Raw genomic sequence first — 14457 nt, forward strand, 5'->3', positions numbered from 1 at the left:
AATTAGTACCGTAATTTCCGGACTATAAGCCGCGACTTTTGTCTCACGCTTTCGACCCTGCGGCTTATACAACGATGCCGTTTATTTTCTAACGACCAGTAGGGGCGCTGGAGCAGAAAAGGTAAGCGTGAGACAGCTGGAATATATCTGTAGAGGAAGACTAATGTAAGTCGTGCTTTGTGCATGAATACAATTAGATTGAACAGACCCTCACCATGGAGAATGCAAGAAGAAATGCATAATTATGATGCAGCTTTCAAGTTAAAAGCAATCGAGCTGGCCGATAAAGAAGGAAACAGCTGCTGCACGTAAACTGAAGACTTCCATGGTTTCAGTGCACAGGAGAAAGAGGATGACGGCTCTCCGTGACTTTTAACCGTATGTTATTTAAACCACCCCTGTTAGTGTTGTTTTGCTATATTGCTGCTGTTCAGAAAGAAAAGCTACGGCATATTATTAAAACTTTAAAAACACCTTCTGTGTAGGCTACCGTCTTACTTTGTAAATATCTCATGTTTCAATGTAGGCACATGCGGCTTATGCACCGGTGCGGCTTATGTATGTACAAAAATGTGTTTCCTTTAAAAATGTAGGGGGTGCGGCTTATAATCAGGTGCGCTCTATAGTCCGGAAATTACGGTAATTGTATTCATGTCATGAAAGAAGAACATCTCCACAGCATGACACTGTCACCAACTTGTTTCAAAATGGGAGTGGTGTGTTCAGTAACGGACTCGCTTCTTGCCACTTTTCTGTAAAGATCCAATTTATGGAAGACTAAAGGTTGTTATGTTGGCAGATTTTCCCAACTTAGTGGTGGATCTCTGCTTCTTTAGTTTCATGTGTGTCACATAAATTGCTATTATTTTCCGTCTACTTCACCGTTATGTCCTATTTTGACATAGAATCTCAATTAAACACACTGAAGTTTCTAGTCTTAATGAAACAAGATGTAAACAAAGGTGAAAAGATATGATGCAATGTAAATGGAACCCAAGTTACTTTATTGTTCTTTTACATAAGTCTTAAGCAAACTCACTAATCTCAAAAGTGGGGTCATTTTGGAACTACGTCACGTCTGATAGATGCTGAGCCACAGATATAAAACACTTCTCAAATAAACGCCTATTAAGCAATGTTAGATTCTTTAATGACACAATGAATTTTACCCACAAATCATTATGGCGTCATTAGCAAGACCGACTCTCTCCTTCTAATCATTATGCTCCACTTGAAAGTCATCCAGTTACTAGAGAGATATTGGGTCCTAAAGATTTTTTTTTCAAAATCTGTCAAACACCTCCTGCATAGATATGGTCAAATCTTCCTCCGAGGTCTATGATGACAGCTTCAAAATACAAAGCTTAGGACTTTTAGACAGCGTTTTACTGTGCCATATTAGTGGCTGAGGCCACAGTCACATTTTGTGAGTTCCTAAAGAGTGAAGAAAAAAATATAGGTAAGAAATGGATATATGGATAGATAGATGTGTACCAATAAACATAAATGGGTGGTGTTAAAAAGTTTAGTTTTTTTTTGTCTTTTAGGGGTGGTCAGTGACTTTTAAGGATTCAAATAGTTGCTACAGTAAAAAGAAAATTAAGTTAACTTTAGAAGTGTTTTTTAAAGACGTTTTTCCCAAAAAAATCTAGTAGTAACAAAGATCAGCTGGATATAAGTGGAACCCTTGTATTGGTGTCATGATAATATGACTGAATTCCATGTTCTAGCATTATGCCTGGCATTTATACTACTCCTCTCATTATCCACTGGCACCCAATTTAGGAAGTGGTTAAAATATGACACTGATAAATGGGACATTCCTTCAGAAAGCACGATGGCTGGTGGTTTTTATATCACCACCTGAAGGAAGTTTCAATAGACACTGGAAGGTTGGGTAATCCAAGAAAATTAAATTCAGAGTAAATTGTCTGTAACTTTATTGCCGCATACTTCCCTTTCTGAGGCAGAAGAGTACAATTAAGATGGGCCAGTCTTCAGGCAGCTGGAGCATCCCACTGAATTAAACAGCAGCAAACCTCTAGGCCACCTTTGCCATTTCCTTCCATTAAACCTCTTTTCATTAGCCTCCCATCTCTCATTTTGTTCCTAACGGATTTCGGAGCGCGAGCATTAGCAGCAGAGGGGCTGTGATGTGTTTAGCGGCTGTTCTAGAAAGAAGACCCCTACAACGCCTCAGGGATTAGGCTTTCCAGAGAGATGGAATAGAGGGCAAAAAGTCAATTCCAAGTGAAATTACACATACTTCTTACTGTGTCATGAGCTAATTATGGAAAAAGCCACTCATTCCCCACCTAGTTTTGTTGCAGTGTGCAGCTAGCTAACTCAAATGCGGTTCCAGCGTGTAGCATTTTGTGTTAGTACGCTAATTGGGTTTCACTGAATCGTGATTTTAATTAAACTGCTCGGAAAAATGCTTATTATTTCTTTAAATTGTCTTCATTAAACATAGTATGATGTAAGATTGTGAGAGTGCAATAACCTTGAGTAAAAATGTTGTTGCTTTGAGATATGTTGAGAAAAAAAAAAATTAAAGAACATTAGTTGGTTATTGTGTGGCACTGTGTCAGAGCAGGTCCATCATATTCAGGTTATAGTCCTAAATCGATGAACTATTACAGAACTGGGCTCGTTACTGTATGTCTTTGGCCTCTCTTTCTGCTCTTCTTCCTGTCAAGTTACTAATGAAAAACGTCCATTTCACCACAAAATCTAAAAAAAAAAAAGTGCCTGCCATGAACTTGTTGTACCTGCTTTTATTTAAAACAGAAAACAAAAAATTATTCACAGAGCTGCTATTTAGTACAGCTAAATTAATGCTATCTACAATATTTAGCTATTTTTTTATTAATAGTAACTTGTTAATTAGTCAGACTATGGGTTGGGTGTCTGGAGTGAACCTCTTCATAGCTGTTCTAATTGTAGCTTTCCCACTGTAGCTTTAAAACAGGTTTATCCTAATAGCAGTGATGAATGGCGCTCCCTTACTTTACTCTTAATGTCTTTTGTTTTTCACGACCAGAAATATTTCCGACAGCAGAATTTCTGTATTTTTTTTTTTTTTTTAAGAACAAGGAAAAATGATTGAAAGCTAAATAAGCTAAAAAGCACAACAGATCAACTGATCGGCCATTTAAATTTTGACATTAGTCGGTAGGGATCTTCCTCACTTGTTCAAGATATTGAAACTGGACCAAGGAAGAGATTTGTGAAAACTGCAAATATGATCAGGAAGACTGTAAAACAATATGCTCCGTTACAAACATCTCCTGAAGTTCTTTTTGTTCTGGGTTGGTTTGATATTTTCGACTTTGCGACTGGAAATGATGAACCTGAGCCAAAGGGTCATTCTCAGTCTCAGGAGGTTCTGCTTCTGAGAGAAATGTGTGGACTGTAAAGGTTGTACTGGAACTGGAAAGACTTTGAGGCTCTAAAAGACAGGAGGTCATCTTGAGGTAGTTATCACTGAAGAATGTGCAAATAGTTTGACAGATTTATCCAAGTTTAAACAACTGATTCAGTTTCAAATCCACATCCATAGAGAGTAATGCACATTTGTGTTGCTGTTTTTACTCTCATTTCACTAAGAAGGTTCAGCTAGAACCAAGCCGTTTCCATCTTGTTCCCATATACATCCATATGTGCTAAATATATATGGGCATATTTATTCTCCAATTAAATGTAAGAGTTCTTCTTTTTATTAGCTCTTAAAGTCTCAGAACATCATGACGTATTCCTTGTTGTAATTGGTTGTGTACTGACAACATTTAGGTAAGCAGATCCATCTTTGAAAAGAGTTTCAGATTATAAAAGGCAAACAACAGGATATAAAGTGCAAGATTATTATTTTTTTAAATTAACTTATGAAAAGTTCTGTCCTTGTTTAGATTGACCTCCAAATAAACTGGACAAATGTGGCATGAAAATGAAGCAGATACATATGAAATTATATTGGTTTAACGATTTGTAGGTTGGGCTGCACAGTGGCGCAGTTGGTAGAGCTGTTGCCTTGCAGCAAGAAGGTCGTGGGTTCGATTCCCGGCCCGGGGTCTTTCTGCATGGAGTTTGCATGTTCTCCCTGTGCATGCGTGGGTTCTCTCCGGGTTCTCCGGCTTCCTCACACAGTCCAAAAACATGACTGTCAGGTTAATTGGTCTCTCTAAATTCTCCCTAGGTGTGAGTGTGTGAATGGTTGTTTGTCCTGTCTGTTTTCTGTGTTGCCCTGCGACAGACTGGCGACCTGTCCAAGGTGAACCCGCCTCTCGCCCGTAATGTAGCTGGACATAGACACCAGCAACCCTCCTGACCCCATTAGGCACAAAGGGTGAATAGAAAATGGATGGATGGATGTACAGTGTTTTTTTTTTATTTATTTGTAAATGCATTCTGCTTTTAACATTTGCATGTCTGTTTCTTTTGCTATTTCTTAAGTGCTTTTGCCTTTCCTTCTTTGATTTTGTTGTTTTACTGCTGCACGCATTGCACTGCTTAAAAGATTAAACAGCTGCTATTTGCTTATGGTCATAAAATGCCATACGTTCTACATTTCTTGTCAGTGATATAAAACCTCTTCAGTGTTTCTAGTATTAAGGGTCCTTAATCATAAGACCCAAGCTGAGTCTTAAATCCCCTCCTACATAAATATACCCATCCTCTGGCAACACATTTGACCATGCGTCTAAATTTGTCCAGCTGGTTGTACTGTAAGAACAACCCCAAAAAAGGAGACTGCGTTTCTTCTCAAGCAACTGGTGCAAGTGGAAAAGCTGAATTGTATTCTTGCGGGTGTGTGTGAGTGTAGGCAAAAGTCATGATTTATTTTTCAAGTTGGACTCAAGACTTTTTGAGACATTTTCTGAGGTCAATTTTTGATTGTCTTTGCAAATTTTAGTACATTGGTGAAATATGAATGTTGTAACTAACTTTTTCTGCAGATTTCATCAGAATTTTTTCAGCCTGTCCAACACTCAGTTCTCCAGATTCAATCAGAGAAAAAAAAAAATATTAAAAAGCAAATCATTCCCAAATAGAAAGATGCTGCTATCAACACATTTGACTGGGGGGACAGTAATAATGAGGATTTACTCAGTATGCATAATCCACACACGGAGATGGATTTCATGGCCAAATGGGCAGATATCTGCTTGATCATATTATAAAATGTCTTGATGTTCTCAGAAGCACAAATCAGTCAAAAAATGTGGTTTGGATTGTCATTGTGTGTGCAGATTATCATATGTAGATGTACTGTATACGGAGAGGAAAATTAATTCACCTCATTGTGAGAAGCTATAGCAGAAGAGCAGGAATAGTGGAAGTGACATTCAGTGAATGCCTCTGGGGCTTATCATGACTCCAGGCCATTTACATGACAACTTGCCAGTGCATTTTGAGTTTCTCTCTCTGATATTCTCTACACATAAAAAAAACCCTTCAGTTTGGTCCTGATTGAGCTAATAGAAATTCTCTACCATCTATGACTAAATATCGACAGTGAAGTAAAAAAAGGGTCTGGGTTTATCAGGAGAGACGGCTGTATTGAGCTGTGTGTCATCAGTGTAATCACTCATCCAATGATGGGACCTAAACTTGAGCCTTGTGGGACACCATGTATCGTAATATTCTGATAAACATTAGCCTGTATTGAGAAACAAATTTCTTTTGTTGAGATATGAGTTGAACCACTCCTTCACACGTTCAGTTCATGGTGAATGCTGTGGGAGATAGTTTGATTAATCAGTCAAAAACTGAGAACAAGGATGTTGCTAGTTGATTACAAATTTTGCAGACATTGATATTAGTACAACAATCGATCATATTGAATCTGCAGGAACAATAAGATTTCAGGAAATTTTGCAATGCAGTGTTGCCTGAATCTTAATAGAAACAAAATGAAAGCAAACTTTTGTCAACATGTAACATGTAAAACATCTGCAAAGATGGATGAGCCATATATTTTCCTCAGACAATCGGGACATTTAAAATAAGATTAAACCAATAAATAAATCATAAACACAAACATTTATGTGGTTCATAAGAGATCATGTGAGGTATGTAAGAGATAATTGCTGCCTGAGTGGGTGAAAACAAATGGCTGTTTACCTCTCTGTGTAAGCAGGCTGAAAATCATGTGGCAGCTTCAAAGTGAACCACAATTAGAGTGACTTTCTGACAGGATCCATGATTTAATTAGAAGCCAGCCAATGCCAGATTAGACCTGCATGTGTTCAGATCTGTTCGTGGTGAGAAACCTTTACCCACAAAACTCTGCTTCTTGTCCCGACATCTTCTTTGTGGCAGGTGTGTGTCTTGATTGTGAAATAAATGGGACGAGAAGAAAATTCAGTGAGACAAGGCGGTGGGTAAAAGAAAAACTGTGTGGTGTATGTGTGTGTATCCTGTAGTCACAAGTCTTCTTGGTAATTACTGTTGACCTGAAAGATGATTGCTGCTACAGCTCTACTCTGTCTCTTCTCTGCCGGCTCACTCAGAGTTAGTTTTTATGTCTGCTTGTCTTCCTTCCTGCTGTCTCTTTGTGTTAGTTATACGTGTAATAAGTTCAGGCTAAGACTTATGTTTAAATCTTGGATTTTTTTCTCTTCTTTCCATAATAGTTTTAGTTAATTTTGTCTTAGATTTTATTTTTTCTATGCTCTCTGTGTTTTCACTCTTTACCCTAACTTCTCTGTTGAATTAGGCAAAGAATAAAACAAGGAATTTGTTCTGATATGTGTGACATGAATGCAAAATTCTGTAAAAGCAAACATAGGGAAATTGATTCGTAGTGAAACGTGTTTGGATTTTAGTTCAGTTCAATTCAGGTCGTTACTTGTTTTTCCACAAACTCTACAAAGCTTATATCTCTCACTATCTTTCTGTCTCTGTGTGTGTGTGTACAATAACATGACCACAGGGCCAAGGTCACTATGTTAATTAGAGAGATGGTGCCACTAGCAGTGACACTTCACACCTCCCTCCATTAGTCTCTCCATTTCTGCTTCTCCCCTCCATTTTGTCCTTGACTCCTCCTGTCTTTTTCTGCACATCTGATGCGTCTAATTTTTTTTTCTTTCCTTTTTTCCCTTTTTGTCCTCTTTTGTCTAACCCCCCTGCGTCCCCTGATTTGTCTATATATAAAGCTAAGGTTGTTAAATGTCACCTAAAACACCCGATTTGTAATTCATGGACTTATGCTCAGTAGTTTTCTGTAGTGCTAGACGTATATTTAGTGTTAGATTTGCTCTATCTTTTGATATGCCTCGTTAATAATAAGTTCCAGGTTTCAGTAAATTTTGTTCTGTGGATACTAACAGAAAAAAAATGTATGTTGTTGTCATGTTGCCATATTTATCCGCAGTAAACTATACGGTATTACTTTATTTTCTCAGTTTTCAAAGCCGGTACCAGCATCCCTGAAGTGAATAGAAACTGCCACACAGTCAGTATGAACGGTGCCATCTTAGATGGCTCTGTTTCAAATCACAAAATGTAATGTATAAAAAAGCCATAACTACTCAATACGAAATAATGGGTGAAAACAGTGAAGAATAGCAACAGTAGGTCGTAAATTGTAGCTGTCTTTTCTCACTGTTTAATTCCTTCATCTTTCTCCAAATTATTGTCCCTCTCACACAGACAACAAAAGACAAATGCACCCGAACCCTCACAGTATAGGGCTGCTAATGCAAAGTTAATGCAATTGTAGTGCAGTTGATGGTAGGGCATGTTTAGGCCAGAGCAGATTTAAGTCAGTCTTGTTTCTGTGACGTGCGATCCCTCGGTCTCCTCTTACATCTCAGCCGTCCTCATACTGGCCTTATTTTGGGCAACAACATGGGTTGTCCAGTTCTCAAAAACACAGAGGGAATCAAAGTGGACAGAGAAAATCCAGCTAAAAATGTGTAGCTTTGTGTATCCTCTTAAAATTATTTACATGAATTAGTGCATTAGTTATGTTGCAGCACTCAGTTTAAAAAAAAATTCAAACTTGCGACTCCCAGATAACAAGGTGGCAATTTTATATCCAGTTCCTACTCATTCAAGTACCAAGTCCTGTCTGGTTTCCCTGTGACGAGGCTTGGGTCTTGTTTGTTTTACTTGCTTGTATAAAAGAAAGATGTGTTGTGCTTTAATTGAAAAACTTTAAAAAGGCAAAAAATTGTGGAGGCCTTTGAGTCAAGTGAGGGATTTGTAAATTGTTTAGAACAAGTAGCAATAGTAGCAATAACACAGATCTCAAAGTTTTGTTTTTATTAAAAGTTTCCAAATTGTTCTCAAGTTCTACAAATCTACTCCTACTATATTGTGCAGTATTACTTTCAGAAACACAAGACACTCTTATTACACAAATATATATTTTTTTCCTATTTTGCCTTGCCACCTGGGTGACTTTTATAATGACTGTAAACTGGTTCCCCTACTGCAGCTTCTGTCCTAAAAAATCTTCTACAGCTTATTCTGCAAAAGAAGAAAAAAAAGTCCAACACAATGCGAGTTAGAAACTATGCATGGGGTGTAAGAACCCATAGAGAGACAACAGAAACCAGAGCTGCCATAAACGTCTGAAGTTCAAATACAATGTAACTATCAGTTTTTACAACTTGACATATGAACATTTAACATATATATATATATATATATATATATATATATATATATATATATATATATATATATATATATATATATATATATATATATATATGAACATCAATAATTTTTTGAAAATATTAGAAGTGAATGGCTAATCATATACCTCTTAATTTATTTATGGCCTTTTCAAACTACATTTGTCGACAGCCTTATATTTAATTAAATATGGCTGGAATCCATGCCCGTCCTTGCAGTTTTAGTTTTTCCTGAGTTCCACAGAAAGAAGGAAGCAGAAACTGACACGTATGGCTACGATCACAGGAAAACGGAGTATGCAGCTGGACTGCACAGAGAGGCGGTGCCTGGTTTATTCTGTACAGATCTATAAGTACGGAGATAACTGGAAAGCACTTTAAAGAGGCTATCCTCACATTCTATCTCTCAGTGGAATTAGCCTTTCAGTGTAGCACCGAAGCAGCCAAGGATACACGGAGACATTGATCGAGTGAAAGCTCAGTCCAAACGATAGGATGCGGGGTTAGAGGGAGATCAACCGAATGTGGAGTGGTCAGCCTTAGATGGAGAATTTCAGAGTGATAAAGGAGAAGGAGGAAAGACATAAAGTAAGTAAAAACGACCTAATTAAAGAAGAAGTTGGAGAAAGAAGGAAAAAAAGCGAGTTTTATCTCAGGCACATATTTAGGCATATATGCACAGTGCCTTGCGAAAGTGGTTCACACCACTTGACTTTTTTTACACTCTGTCTTGCTGCAGTTGCAAGCTTTAATATATTTTCTTGGCGTTTATATCCAACAAAAAGTAACACATAATAGTGAAGTGCAAAGAAAATGATAAGATGTTTCCTTATTTTTTTCCAGAAAAATAAAAAAAATAAATAAATAAATTGAAATTGGTCTCTTTTGGGTGCAGGTGCTCAAGCTGGGAAAAAAAAAGTAATCGTGTGTCCCAAGACAAGATCTTCATAGTGTGAGATTTATTATAGGAACAACATGAATTATATATATATATATATATATATATATATATATATATATATATATATATATATCTACATATATATATATATATATATATATATATTAAATCAATAGCCATATGCTCTCTGATGCAGATGCTCGTTTCATTTTTGTCCAGGCCTGTTTCATCAGTTGATTGTTTTAGGATGATTCTGTTGAACGACATATTAAAAACAGTGTCAAAGTTTCATTGGTTAATTTTTTTAACAAAGCGGTACCAACAATTTGTCCATGTGTTTACAACCAGAGGTACATTGGAACCTTTTACGTCAAAAAAATTTCATACATTAGAGCTGCCGCGTCCAGGTCCGGTCCTTCATTAAATTGAGAATGCGTGGCAAGACTTAAAAATCAATGTTTATAGACATCAATTTAACATTGCGCTCCTTAAAAAATGAGTAGACTAGACACAAGAAATGATTCAGTAAGGTGGAATATAAACGGACACCACTCTTTCCAGATCATTATTTCTTAAAAAGAAAAATGACACTGGAAAAGAAAAGGTAAACATTGGGTATATTAATCCTTCAGCAAGTCTTTACAATTAAGCATTGCAACCCAGCCCAAGTAACTTATCTTCAGAAAGAAACATTATATTCTTTCACAACTGCCATTGTTCTTGGTGGCTGAAAGTATCTTTGTAGTTCATCACTGAACAGACAGCAGAATCAGCTCGATTCACATTCTGACAGCATAATTCAGCCATCACTCAAACTTTGTGGACAGCAGCAGCAGAAGAACAGCTCCTCCAGACAGAGAGTCTTTGGACTAGAATATCACAAATCAAATGCTATAACCTTTTAGGATGTCTGAGTCTGCCCATGCACGCTGAAAACTAATGAAGAGTTTTCTCTTGCATTGCCTTTCAGTCTCACTGCTCTGCGTTGTCACCGCTCTTTCCATATTATTCTGTTCTTTCTTTCATTCAGATATCTCCATTGTACCAGTTGCTCATGAACTGTGTCTTCGGTGTCTTGCCTTGGGGTCAGCTTGGGTCTTTCTTGGTTACTTAAGTATACTGGGGAAAAAACAGAAAAATTGCGATGCAGGCAGTGCCGGTGGCTCCTAACAGCATTTACTCAAATGAAAGTGGCTCTGGGGAGAGTAATTGCACCTGCATGGAAGAAATGGAATGAGTTTCTACATCAGCTCTGGGTGCTGTTACTTTGTTTTGATGGTTATTTATCAAGAGCAATTGCACTAAAATGTGTGGGGGATTTTCAGCTTCGAGAAAGGATCGGATGTGTGCATTTTGGATGGTGGTAATAAAAGATCAATTTTCATCTTTTCGGGTTATGACAGATCCAAATTACAATTTCTTAAGAGTTTCTCTTTCTCCTTTTGAAAGAGAATTCTCTCTTTGAGTTCTACAATTTGTTTTTTCCATGAAATTGCTGCACCTTCAAGCTTAGATTAATTAATCTGACTGCTTTCCAAAAGAAAGATCGGATTCTTTCTAAGCAATCTACAAATCCTTCACTTGACTCAAAGGCATCCACAATTTTTGGCGTATTTAAAGTTTGTGTTGTACACAACACATTTTAACAGAAGAGAAAACTCTAGGCTTTTGTAAAAAAAATATCTTGAATTAAAAAGCCCATCAATAATCAAGACTTACAGTCTACTAGCTGGTGGTCTAAATGCCTTTATCTCAGCTGATACCTTTCTCCTTCCAGGAAGCTATCACAGCCAAACGAAACGCCAGACCAGGTGTAGCTTCTCTTGAGGAATAAAAGGCCAACAATGCTCTCTAAAATAACATGAAAGTAAAAATTATTCTGCTGAACCACAGTTCAAAACTAATGTCTGTTTTTCATTGGCTAATTTTCAGTAAATATTCACTTGTCTTTACTTTTGTTAGTATCAAGTTATTTCAGTGACCATCATTCATTAACAGAGGATTCTCAACACTTTTATCCATTGATTGTGTCAGGATCTTGGGTTTTTTTGGGGTCCCCCCCCCCCCCCCCTCCCCCCGGTTTTATAGTTTTGATGATTTGTTAGCTGTCTTTTGTCTCAGATATTATTGTTGGTCTTAAGTTTCTGTTTTACTTTGGATCAGTCTGTTCTTAGTTATTTTAGCTAGATTATGTTTATTTCCTGCATTTACTTATTCTTGGTTACTGTTAGATTCATGTTCCTGCTCCCCTGTCATCGTTTCTCCTCCTGGCTCCCCATTGCCGCCTCTCTCTCTCTCTCTCTCCCACAGCTTGCCCTTTGCTCATCCCTCACACCTGCACCTGTTACAGTCTGGTTAACTTCTGCACCTTATTTTCTGTCTTTCCTCATTAGGGAAAACTACCTTCTCCTCTATTTAGACTACATTATCACATGCTTATATTATACATTCTTTCTCTGTGCTGTATGCATTGTAGGCTAATTAAGAACCTAATCCAATCTGACCAGACTCAGGCTACAGATCTAAACTCTACCGTGGATTAGCAGTCATGGACTATTACATTGTTGGTTTTATTATTTGATACATTATATTGCAATAAATTATATAGTTTTGCATTTTATTGCGTGTGCTGGTTCTGCTAGAGTTCCCGGTTACGTACTGTACTACTAGAATGAATTGCATCAGGTTATTTGGGTGTGGTTTCATGGCACATCTCAACATAAATCTCATGAGATTTAACCTGCTTATTTTCATCTCTGTAGTTTTCCAAACCTTTGACTGAGCCTCATGACTTTGCGAATGAGAAGCAATTCTTTGTTGAAATAAATGCATAGAGTGTCAGTCTTGAGCTGTCCTTGGCAGAGGATATGATGGTAATTAAACTGCAGTTTCCTTAGTGGTCTAATTTTGGCTGGTGCATATATGTGTATTAGGAGCAGGGAAAATGGTTTGAGCCTGTGTGCGCATTATTTAGATGGAATGGCTTTACTTCCATGTGCCTTTGCTCAGCGTCTATGTGTGACCACCCTTTAGTATTCAAGGACTCAAAAAGGTTTCCTCTTCCTAAAAGCAAATAGTCTTTGTACAACAGACTGTCAAATGGCCCCACTGTGGCCTTGTGCTGACATCTAAAGATCATAAAGGAACCTGGTCTCTCTCATCTGATTACCACAACAATACACACCCACAAGGACATTTTCAAAGAGCTTGTATTCAAGCAAAGAACTTTAAAAAACACTTCACATTGCACAACAAGCTGCTGGAGCTGTAGAAATGAGTGGGATGCTAAACCAGAGGTCACAGTTTGAACTTGCACACTTGAGCTTGAAAGGACTCTTTGATTAGCTGTTTGTTCAAAGAGTTTCAAAAGTTTAAAGACTGCCGTCTACGCCAAACACCCGACGGTGAAAATGTGTACATCAGCGAATATGTATCAAAACGTCCATCACGATTTAGTGCACAGCCAAAAAAGTCCATCCATCCATGGAAACTCTTTCCGAATTATTTTGGCAGGGCCCAACATACACTGTAAAAAGTAATAAGTTCACTTTACTTAAAAAAAGTTAGGAAACCGATTGCCTCAAAATCTTCAAGTAAAGTAGCTAATTCATTTTAAGGTGTTATTGCTAAAAATAACTATGTTTAGACCACTCAGATAAAGGCAGTAAACCTGAGTGCCGTTAACTCAAAATCATTAATTGGGTTAACTGTAAAATATTCATTCAGACAACTCATGCAATGGCAGTAAACTTGAGTGCCGTTAACTCAAAATCATTAGTAAAGTTGACTATAAAATGTCAATTATGACTACTTCAAATTGTGAGTTATGTCAATTAAGCAGTACTCATAAAAATAAGTTATACTTACACGTTTAAGAGTTCACATTACTTGCAAAATATCAGGAAACCAATTGCCTTGATATGTTCAAGTAAGATGAACCAAAAGTGTTAAGTTATTGGAACGAAGAGCCAACAGACAACAGTTTGAATGGAAAAAAATGTTTAATAATTAAACAAGTTTACCTTAAATACAAGGTTCTCAAGTGTGGTTACATACACACTAACCTGGAAACAAAGTTTTCCATAGACTTTTTTAAGGAAAAAAAATTACATGACTTTTTTTCTAGGGTAGCCTTCAATCTAATATTGAATCCTTCAAATGGCCCTCAGTCTTTAAAACTTTGAGAATCCCTGCTTAAATGTCTTTGTTGACTGGTGTGAAACAAAACTCAATTCTCAATACTAGAGCCCAACATTTATCATAACATTGATAAAGTAAATAATGAAGTAGTGAAGTGAAGTAATGTTTCTCCTCATTAACATAAAACCATTTAGTAGTCTGCAAATGCAATGATGCTCTCTCCAACAAAAAAAGAATCAAACAAGAAATAAAAATCACTTTTCCAATAAGGGTAAAGGCATCAACGTTGATCCATAATGTCACATCACATTCACTCATTGCATCAGAAGATTTTTGAGTGATTGTATTTTTGGTTTTAGGGATTTATATCCAAGTGACAGAAGCACCCTTTGGATGAAGTCAAAGGTGTACTTCAGTTGTTGAGGGTACTCCAAATTCAGAGAATAAATAAGTCCAAAGAGCAAGCACATGGCATGTGGAAGATTCCCAAGATCATTCATGACAAGACTTCCTTCCAAAATGATGGCAGTACTTGAAGACTGGAGGTGCAGTGAGTCAGTGGAGGCCTGCCTGTCCTCAGGAATGATGGTCAGGATCCCAATGGGGGTGTGAGACACGTCTGGGTCTTCGCAGTCCTAACAACAATAGAAGCAACACCACAATTACATATCAACATAACACTTCTTTAGGGTGACCAGACGTCCTCTTTTTCCCGAACATGTCCTACTTTTCAGACCTAAAGAAATGTCCGGGGGGAATTTAAAAATC

The 14457-nt window shown here is 37.3% G+C and overlaps 1 protein-coding gene across 9 annotated transcripts in view; it reads left to right on the forward strand.

Annotated features, from left to right (window-relative positions):
• Positions 1–14457, forward strand: part of LOC122831627 (RNA-binding motif, single-stranded-interacting protein 3-like) — a 139227-nt gene that overhangs the window by 65702 nt on the left and 59068 nt on the right. The window lies entirely within an intron of this gene.

The sequence above is a fragment of the Gambusia affinis genome, linkage group LG05 (assembly GCF_019740435.1).
Source record: "Gambusia affinis linkage group LG05, SWU_Gaff_1.0, whole genome shotgun sequence".
Classification (NCBI taxonomy): Eukaryota; Metazoa; Chordata; class Actinopteri; order Cyprinodontiformes; family Poeciliidae; genus Gambusia; species Gambusia affinis.